Source organism: Triticum aestivum, chromosome 6D, assembly GCF_018294505.1.
Source record: "Triticum aestivum cultivar Chinese Spring chromosome 6D, IWGSC CS RefSeq v2.1, whole genome shotgun sequence".
Classification (NCBI taxonomy): domain Eukaryota; kingdom Viridiplantae; phylum Streptophyta; class Magnoliopsida; order Poales; family Poaceae; genus Triticum; species Triticum aestivum.
Window position 1 is genome coordinate 162367845 of NC_057811.1, and position 8961 is coordinate 162376805.

Genomic DNA, 8961 nt, shown 5'->3' on the forward strand with positions numbered 1-8961 from the left:
GACCATATGCTTCCAATGATTCTTTCATAGGGAACTTTTGGAGAACTTATCTTAAGGAGTTCGTTCAGAAACTTGTATAGAAACTTTCTTAATGAGCACTCGACAAATGCATTTCGAGAACATACACAAAGTCCCAGCTATGGACCATGTGCATCATCATAACTGAGCTCTCTTGCATTTCCCTACAAGTAATTGGATCTCATATGGAGATGTTTAGTGAAGTACAATGGAAAAAATCGAATGCAACTACACAAGAAATAGTCTGTAGCTGTCGTTCGGAATCAGTTTTGCGCGGTGTTAACTGAAACATGGATATCTGACTCATACGGAGTCCGTTTTGGCTCCACAAGTAGTCAAAACGTTTGTGACGACCATATGCTTCAAAGGATTCTTTCATAGGGAACTTTTCTTAAGGAGTTCGTTCAGAAACTTGTATAGGAACTTTCTTAATGAGCACTCGACAAACGCATTTCGAGAACATACACAAAGTCCCAGCTATGGACCTAGTGCATCATCATAACTGAGGTCTCTTGCATTTCCCTACAAGTAATTGGATCTCATATGGAGATGTTTAGTGAAGTAGAATGGAAAAAACTCGAATGCAACTACAGAAGAACTAGTCTGTAAGTGTCGTTCGGAATCAGTTTTGCGCAGTGTTAACTGAAACATGGATATCTGACTCATACGGAGTCCATTTTGGCTCCACAAGTAGTCAAAACGTTTGTGACGACCAGATGCTTCAAATGATTCTTTCATAGAGAACTTTTGGAGAACTTTTCTTAAGGAGTTCGTTCAGAAACTTCTATAGAAACTTTCTTAATGAGCACTCGACAAACGCATTTCGAGAACATACACAAAGTCCCAGCTATGGACCTAGTGCATCATCATAACCGAGGTCTCTTGCATTTCCCTACAAGTAATTGGATTTCATATGGAGATGTTTAGTGAAGTACAATGGAAAAAATCGAATGCAACTACACAAGAACTAGTCTGTAACTCTCGTTCGGAATCAGTTTTGCGCAGTGTTAACTGAAACGTGGATATCTGACTCATACGGAGTTCGTTTTGGCTCCACAAGTAGTCAAAACGTTTGTGACAACTAGATGCTTCAAAGGATTCTTTCATAGGGAACTTTTGGAGAACTGTTCTTAAGGAGTTCGTTCAGAAATTTGTATAGAAAATTTCTTAATGAGCACTCGACAAACGCATTTAGAGAACATACACAAATTTCCAGCTATGGACCTAGTGCATCATCATAACTAAGGTCTCTTGCATTTCCCTACAAGTAATCGGATCTCATATGGAGATGCTTAGTGAAGTACAATGGAAAAAATCGAATGCAACTACACAAGAACTAGTTTGTAACTGTCGTTCGGAATCAGTTTCGCGTAGTATTAACTGAAACATGGATATCTGACTCATACGGTGACCGTTTTGGCTCCACAAGTAGTCAAAACATTTGTGACGACCATATGCTTCAAATGATTCTTTCATAGGGAACTTTTGGAGAACTTATCTTAGGGAGTTCGTTCAGAAACTTGTATAGAAACTTTCTTAATGAGCACTCGACAAATGCATTTCGAGAACATACACAAAGTCCCAGCTATGGACCTAGTGCATCATCATAACTGAGGTCTCTTGCATTTCCCTACAAGTAATTGAATTTCATATGGAGATGTTTAGTGAAGTACAATGGAAAAAATCGAATGCAACTACACAAGAAATAGTCTGTAACTGTCGTTCGGAATCAGTTTTGCGCGGTATTAACTGAAACATGGATATCTGACTCATACGGAGTCCGTTTTGGCTCCACAAGTAGTCAAAACGTTTGTGACGACCATATGCTTCAAAGGATTCTTTCATAGGGAACTTTTCTTAAGGAGTTCGTTCAGAAACTTGTATAGAAACTTTCTTAATGATCACTCGACAAACGCATTTCGAGAACATACACAAAGTCCCAGCTATGGACCTAGTGCATCATCATAACTGAGGTCTCTTGCATTTACCTACAAGTAATTGGATCTCATATGGAGATGTTTAGTGAAGTAGAATGGAAAAAATCGAATGCAACTACAGAAGAACTAGTCTGTAAGTGTCGTTCGGAATCAGTTTTGCGCAGTGTTAACTGAAACATGGATATCTGACTCATCCGGAGTCCATTTTGGCTCCACAAGTAGTCAAAACGTTTGGGACGACCAGATGCTTCAAATGATTCTTTCAAAGAGAACTTTTGGAGAACTTTTCTGACGGAGTTCGTTCAGAAACTTCTATAGAAACTTTCTTAATGAGCACTCGACAAACGCATTTCGAGAACATACACAAAGTCCCAGCTATGGACCTAGTGCATGTGACGCCCCCGATTTGACCGTACACTAATCATGCACGCAAATGTGTACGACCAAGATCAGGGACTCACGGGAAGATATCACAACACAACTCTAAAACATAAATAAGTCATACAAGCATCATAATACAAGCCAGGGGCCTCGAGGGCTCGAATACAAGTGCTCGATCACAGACGAGTCAGCGGAAGCAACAATATCTGAGTACAGACATAAGTTAAACAAGTTTTGCCTTAAGAAGGCTAGCACAAAAGTAGCAACGATCGAAAAGGCAAGGCCTCCTGCCTGGGACCTCCTAACTACTCCTGGTCGTCGTCAGCGGCCTGCACTTAGTAGTAGGCACCTCCAGTGCCGTAGGTGTTGTCGTCGACGGTGGCGTCTGGCTCCTGAACTCCAGCATCTGGTTGCGACAATCCGGTATAGAAAGGGGAAAGGAGGGAGAAAAGCAACCGTGAGTACTCATCCAAAGTACTCGCAAGCAAGGAGCTACACTACATATGCATGGGTATATGTGTAAAGAGGCATATCAGTGGACTGAACTGCAGAATGCCAGAATTAAAAGGGGGATAGCTAGTCCTGTCGAAGACTACGCTTCTGGAAATCTCCATCTTGCAGCATAAAGAAGAGAGTAGATTGAAGTCCTCCAAGTAGCATCGCATAGCATAATCCTACCCGGCAATCCCCTCCTCGTCGCCCTGTTAGAGAGCGATCACCGGGTTGTATCTGGCACTTGGAAGGGTGTATTTTATTCAGTATCCAGTTCTAGTTGTCATAAGCTCAAGGTACAACTCCGGGTCGTCCTTTTACCGAGGGACACGGCTATTCGAATAGATAAACTTTCCTGCAGGGGTGCACCACATAACCCAACACGCTCAATCCCAATTGGCTGGACACACTTTTCTGGGTCATGCCCGGCCTCGTAAGATCAACACGTCGCAGCCCCACCTAGGCTCAACAGAGAGGTCAGCACGCCGGTCTAAACCTATGCGCGCAGGGGTCTGGGCCCATCGCCCTATGCACACCTGCACGTTGCGAACGCGGCCGCGAGCAGACCTAGCAACCCACACGATCACGGCGGTTACGTCAAAGCGGTCCAACACGGCGCGCGCCACTCAGTCGCTGACGTCAAAAGAGCTTCGGCTGATACCACGACGTCGGGATACCCATAACTACTCCCACGTAGATGGTTAGTGCGTATAGACCAAATGGCCAGACTCAGATCAAATACCAAGATCTCGTTAAGCGTGTTAAGTATCCGCGAACGCCGACCAGGGCCAGGCCCACCTCTTACCTAGGCGGTCTCAACCTGCCCTGTCGCTCCGCCGCAAAGATCCACTTGCGGGTACTCCTACGAGCCGACCCGACTTTAGTCATCACATGTGTCATGTATATAGTGTATATAGTATATACCCGTGATCACCGCCCAGGTGATCACGGCCCGATAGTATAGCACAGCAGACGGACAAGAATGTAGGGCCACTGATGGAAATCTAGCATCCTAGACTAAGCATGTAGGATTGCAGGTAAAGGTGTCAACAGTAGAAGCAAGGATAGGCTATGCATCAGAATAGGATATCGAAAAGCAGTAACATGCTACACTACTCTAATGCAAGCAGTATAGAGGAGAGTAGGCGATATCTGGTGATCAAGGGGGGGGCTTGCCTGGTTGCTCTGGCAAGTAGGAGGGGTCGTCGACTCCGTAGTCGAACTGGGCAGCAGCAGTGTCGGTCTCGTAGTCTACCGGAGAGAAGAGGGGGAAGAAACAGTAAATACAATGCAAACATAAGCATGACGATGCGTGACATGACAATGAGCGGTGCTAGGGGTGCCCTAACGCGACAGTAGGTGGTACCGGTGAAGGGGGGGACATCCGGGAGGTATGCCCGATGTTCCGCGTTTTCGGACAGACGGATCGGAGGGGGAAAGTTGCTAGTTCGATAGGTTAGGGAGGTGCGGTGGATGAACGGACTGCGTAGTCGGATTCGTCTCGTCGTTCTGAGCAACTTTCATATAGAAAACATTTTCATCCGAGTTACGGTTTAAAAGATATGAATTTTCAAAGTTTATTTGAATTTCTGGAATTATTTATATTAAGAAAAATGAATTATGACGTCAGCATGAGGCAATGCTGACGTCAGCAAGTCAACAGGTCGGCTGACCAGTCAAACCAGACAGGTGGGTCCAGTGGGACCCACATGTCAGCCTTTGTTAGTCTAATACTTAATTAAACTAATCTAACAGTATAATTAGAGGGATGGGCCCCACATGTCAGTGAGTGTTTAGCTAAACTAATTATTTTTATTTATAAAACATTTTCTTTTTCTTTATTTTTTTTAATTTCTGCGGCGGGGCCCGCATGTCAGTGACTGGGCCTGCCCAGTCAGCAGTTGACTGGGTCAACCCAGTCAACTGGGGCCCGTGGGGCCACTGGCAGTGACCCAGGGGTGGCCCCAGGTGTGCCACGTCGGCGGCCGGCGCCGGAGCAACGCCGGCGACCGAAAACACGGCGGAGGCGCTCGGGACCTCGCCGGAATCCACGTACAGGGCACCGTTCAGGGAGTTTTTGGTCGCGTTCGAAAGCTACGGCTGCGCCGCGTCCAACGGTGGTGGTTGTGGCGGCAGGGGTGACCGGAATCGAGCGCGGCGAGCTCATCGGCGGACGACCGGAGTCGGACGCCAGAGGAAAGGGCGACGCAGCATGCTAGCGAGCGAACGGAGAGGCTAGGTGGGACGTGCGTTAGGAGGCGAATGCAACGGGCGCTGGCCCGTGACCATTTGGTCACCGGAGGCACGCCGGCGACGAGCGCAGGCGGCAGCGTGTTCGGGCGCTCAACGGAGGCTATGCTAGGAGGCACGGGGAGGCACGGGCGTGGGCTCGTTGGGCTCCTGGGAGCTCCAGGAGTTTGACTACGAGCTCGGACGCGAGCTCAGGCCACGGTAGCCACGGCGGCGAGGTGATATGCGGCGGCGAGCTCAAAGCAACGGCGACGAGCTAGCTAGGGAGGCTCACGCAGTGCGAGGAGGAGAATGGAGGGAGGGAGGAGCTCACCGAGCGGCTACGTAAAGCCTGCGACAGCTTAGAAGCGCAGAGGTGGCCGGAGACGACGGCGGTCACCGACGCCCGAGGCGGAAGGGGGCGGCTCGATCCGCTGCCTGCGGTGCTCCCCGGCTTGCGTTCGTGGACGGGGACGAGGAAGCCGACGACGGCGGAGCTGCTGGACAGGTTGGCGAGGCGAGGCGAGGTTGGTTGCCGCAGTTGCGACGGCGGACGGCGACGGAGGCGCTCGGGATGATGGGGGGAGCACGGAGCGGCGCGAAGGAGAGGGGATGAGGGAGGCGCAGGGGCCGAGAGTGAGCGGGGTGAGTGGGAGAGAGACCCGAGGAGGCGCGGGGGCTGGCGCCCTTATCCCCTCCGGCGTCGGTGCCGGCAAGGTGGTCGGGCGGCAGCGCGCCCCTGTTCCGACCCGGTCGGGGGAACAGGAAGGGGACGCGGGGGTGAGTTGGGCTGGGCCGGGGTCGGGGCGCGGGTGGCGGCCCAGTTTGGGCCGGGGTTCGGTCCAGACGGGCCACGGGTCCATGGGGGGGGGGAAGGGCTTTTCCTTTTTCTTTTTTCTTTTTTCTTTCTGTGATCTGTTTTCTGTTTTCCTTTTATTTGTTTATTTTCTTTTCTGTTTTATTTCTTTTAAAAGTAATTAGGTATTTTATAAAAATGTGTTTCCTCCACCATAATTACCAGTGTATTATTTAGCACCCACTGAACATTTTTGTTTGAATTTTTGAAAACTTTTATTTTCCACTTTTAAATTTAATTGAAGTTTGAACTAGGAGTTTGACAAGGTTGTGGTTCAAATGTGATCAAGCCCTGTTTAGCAACATGATTAGCTTAATCACAGGGGGTGAGTATAGCATGATTCTCAGAGTGTTACAAATCTCCTCCACTACAAGAAATCTCGTCCCGAGATTTAGGAGGTAGAAGGAAACAGTGCGGGGTATTCATCGCGCAGACGATCCTCTCGTTCCCAAGTGGCCTCATCTTCAGAATGGTGCGACCACTGGACTTTGAGAAACTTGATCGCCTTCTGACGTGTGCGGCGTTCAGCTTGGTCGAGAATGCGGACCGGATGCTCCTTATAGGAGAGGTCTTGCTGTAATTCGAGCACTTCATGATCCACAGCTCGGATTGGATCCTTGAAGCAACGGCGGAGCTGGGACACATGGAACACATCGTGAACCTGAGAAAGGTTCGGCGGTAGCTCCAGTTGGTATGCCACTTTTCCACGCCTTTCGAGAATAGTGAATGGGCCAATATAGCGAGGAGCTAGTTTGCCCTTGATCCCGAAGCGGTGAGCACCCTTCATAGGTGTGACTCGAAGATAAGCCTTTTCGCCAGGTTGATAGACCATGTCTTTATGATGACGGTCATACTGACTCTTCTGACGTGACTGAGCAGTCTTGAGATTCTCGCGAATAATGCGGACTTGTTCTTCGGCATCTTGAATAATATCCGGACCGAAGAGTGGACGTTCCCCAGTTTCTGACCAGTTCAGGGGGTTCGGCACTTTCGTCCATATAACACTTCGAAGGGGGCCATCTTCAGACTAGCTTGATAGCTATTATTATAAGAGAACTCAGCATACGGGAGAGATTCCTCCCATTTCTTGCCGAAGGAAATAACGCAAGCTCGAAGCATGTCTTCGAGAACTTGATTGACGCGTTCAACTTGTCCTTGCGATTGAGGATGAAACGCAGTACTAAATGACAGATGAGTGCCCATAGCTTCTTGGAAACTTGCCCAGAATCTTGAAGTGAATAAGCTGCCACGGTCTGAACTGATAACCAATGGAATACCGTGGAGTGAAACAATCCTGGACATATAGAGTGTTGCCAACTGGCTAGCAGTGATCGTTTCTTTGACTGCCAGGAAATGTGCAACTTTGGAAAGCCGGTCAATGACGACAAGAATAGCATCATTACCTTTCTGCGATTTGGGAAATCCAGTGACGAAGTCCATCTCAACATGGTCCCATTTCCATTCAGGAATAGAGATAGGTTGCAGAGTTCCAGCAGGCCTTTGATGTTCTGCTTTGATACGACGGCAAACGTCACACTCAGCAACATAACGAGCAATGTCTTGCTTCATATTAGTCCACCAGAATCTCTGACGGATATCTTGATACATCTTTGTACTACCAGGATGGATACACAGAGGCGTATCATGAGCTTCTTTCATAACTTCCTGTGTCATATCCAGGTTTTTCTCTGCACATGGCACCACTAGGCGGCCCTTGAAGTATAGGGCGCCATCTTCAGAAATGGTGAAGAATGAGGGCTTTCCTTCTGCGAGGTAGTGCTTAATCTTGTAGGCTTCAGAGTCATACTTCTGTAGTCTTTTGATGCTGTCCTCGAGATCTGGTTTAGCAACTAGGGTATTGAGGGAACCCTGGGTAACAACGTGGAGGTTCACCTTGCCAAATTGTTTAGGAGGGGGAGCGAGTGCACCCGGAGGAACAATATGGAGGTTCAGCTTCCTGAATTCTTCAACAAGCGAGGGCTGAACTTTGTGAAACTGGAGGTGGTTGCAGTAAGACTTGCGGCTCAAGGCATCAGCCATTACATTAGCCTTGCCTGGCGTATAGGAAATACCCAAGTCAAAGTCTGCAACGAGCTCCATCCATCTCTGTTGACGGAGGTTCAGATCTGGTTGAGTAAACAGATACTTCAGACTTTGGTGGTCAGTGAAGATCTCGCAACGATTACCGAGAAGGTAATGTCGCCACTGCTTCAGCGCATGAATGACTGCAGCAAGTTCGAGGTCGTGAACTGGGTAGTTCTCTTCGTGAGGGCGCAATTGTCGAGAGGCATAAGCAATCACTTTGCGGTCTTGCATTAGGACACAGCCTAACCCTTGACGGGAAGCGTCGCAGTAAATGACGAAGTCCTTCTTAGTATCAGGTGGAGCTAGAACTGGGGCAGAAGTCAACTTGTCTTTGAGTGCCTGGAAACTTTCCTGACATTTGTCTGTCCATTGGAACTTGACACCCTTATGCAACAGGTTAGTCAGAGGCCTGGCGATCTTAGAGAAGTTCTCGACGAATCGACGACAATAGCTGGCGAGACCGAGAAAACTTCTGACTTGCTTAACGTTCTTTGGAGGAGTCCAATCAAGAATAGCCTGAACTCGCTCGGGGTTGACAGCAATACCATCCTTAGAGATGACATGCCCCAGATAGGTTACTTCCGGTAGCCAGAATTCACATTTAGAGAACTTGGCATATAGTTGATGTTCTCGTAGCTTTTCCAGCACAAGACGAAGATGTTCAGCATGTTCTTCTTCGTTCTTGGAAAATATCAGGATATCATCCAGATAAACCACGACGAACTTGTCGAGGTAATCCATGAATATGTAGTTCATCAGACGAGAGAAGGTGGCTGGAGCATTGGTTAAACCGAAAGACATGACGGTGTACTCGTATGAACCATAGCGAGTCACGAAGGCGGTCTTTGGGATATCCTCTTCGCGAACACGGATCTGGTGGTAGCCCAACCTCAAGTCGAGCTTAGAGAACACTGACGAACCCGCCAGTTGATCATACAGATCATTGATCCGAGGAAGAGGGTA